General features: G+C 30.8%; 1 long non-coding RNA gene across 1 annotated transcript in view; it reads right to left on the bottom strand.

Moving 5' to 3' along the window:
* Positions 1-270: 270 nt before the first annotated feature.
* Positions 271-1,862, bottom strand: part of LOC109588466 (uncharacterized) — a 9,202-nt gene continuing 7,610 nt past the window's right edge. The window contains exons 3-5 of the long non-coding RNA XR_002188174.1: positions 1,584-1,691; positions 872-973; positions 271-381 (exon numbers count right to left, since the gene is read on the bottom strand). This is a non-coding gene — a long non-coding RNA (uncharacterized LOC109588466). The remainder of the gene's footprint in view (positions 382-871; positions 974-1,583; positions 1,692-1,862) is intronic.

A 1,862-nucleotide genomic window follows, 5' to 3' on the forward strand; every position in this document is an offset into this window, starting at 1 on the left:
CCAACCACCTACAAAATCCTTTAAGTGCCACTTCCTTAAAACTGTCAACCACAAAAATTAAAACCATGCACAAATTAACTAGGAGCAAATCACAACCCATAAAAATAACCAACTACATGTACATGTATGGTAATTAAAATGTATTATAGTGAATTATGATAATAGGGGACATTAACATGACATGAAGGACAGTAATTGAATTAACCATGTAATAAATTCCTTATCATGCTTGCTGCAATTCTAATGTACAAGTAAATGATATTATGTACTAACATATTTCTGTTTTAGGTGTATGTTTGGATCAGCTCCATTATCCAGCAGTACTTTTACAGTCTCATAGTCTCCTCCTCTTGCTGATACAATAAGAGCAATGTCTCCTTCCTGTAATAACAAAGTAAACTATACAAATGTACATATACATGTACTTGAATAGCATACTGCATCATAAAGGGTAATTTTAGAAGGACAAAAATTTAGCAAATTGAAAATTTTAATATTAGGCATTTACCAAAATCAAAATGAGCCATTTTGTATCAAAAATTTATAATAATTAAAAATTGTCAATTACAAAAAATTAGCAATTTATCACATATAGCTCCCTCTAAAATTACCAGCTACATGTACACGTATACAGTACAAGTTAAGCCCTTCATACACTAGACACTAGCAACAATTGTAATTACATGTACTTTGATGTTGTAAAGTAGCCACAAATAGAGCCAAGTGTTGCTTATTGGATATTAGGCTTCAATTACACGTATATTTCAAGCCCCATGTACAATGCTCTTATTAACTGACAGTGAATCTTACATCATGTGTATATAAATGTATTTAATTGTATGTATTTTGTACATACAGTAATCATACTTACATTATACATTAAGCTTAAATGAGTTATTTTGGTTAATAAAAGTTCCACCACATGATGATGTTTGTTGTTTACTGCTGCCATCAGTGCTGTAGTACCACCTACCTATTATAATTTAAATGATAAAAATGAATAATTTGCTATTAATAACAAGGGTGTAGTTTAACATGTTAACAAAATGTTAATGGATATGAACTGAACATTATAAAACACAAACATAGCACACACAAGCCTACTTGTCAGTGGCTACAACTACAAGCACAAGTGTAGAAATGAAAAAGTTAAATTAATCAAGTAAGGACTGCTAAACTGAGTCACAAAAGCTGTATTGTTCATTGGTGGGTGTCATTTGCAAATTAACACAATATTTGTCCTTAAATTTTATCTATCCTTATCATACTTGCTGCTAATACAATGTATATGCACATGTATTAATAAACATGCAGTACACATTGTCAGTATACATGTAAATTATACTACCGTATAGCAAAAAAATTTTGTGGCCCAAAATTCTTGTGGATTTCACGTTTTTTCAAAATCCTTTGAATATAAAATCTGCGAAAATTGATTCAATATGGTTCAAGATGGCCAAAAAGTAGAAAACACAAAAATTAAAGCCACAAAATTGATTTTTGAAAGGATCCGCAAAATTCTTGGGCCACAATAATTTTCTGCTATACGGTATGAGGTTCATGTACATAGTGTATATACTCACATAGTATGGGTCCATTTCTATGTTTGGATCAGCGCCATTATCCAGCAGTACTTTTACAGTCTCATAGTCTCCTCCTCTTGCTGATACAATAAGAGCAGTATCTCCTTCCTGTAATAACAAAATAATACTATAATACATGTAATACATTGAATTAATTTTGGATTCCTTCTTTTACCAATTCTAATACTGCATTGCAACATGAATGTTAATACTATTATACACAATGTACATGTACATGTTGTTACATTATTTTACTAAGACTAGCAAACAACGGAACAA

Source organism: Amphimedon queenslandica, unplaced genomic scaffold (assembly GCF_000090795.2).
Source record: "Amphimedon queenslandica unplaced genomic scaffold, v1.1 AMPQUscaffold_12076, whole genome shotgun sequence".
NCBI lineage: Eukaryota > Metazoa > Porifera > Demospongiae > Haplosclerida > Niphatidae > Amphimedon > Amphimedon queenslandica.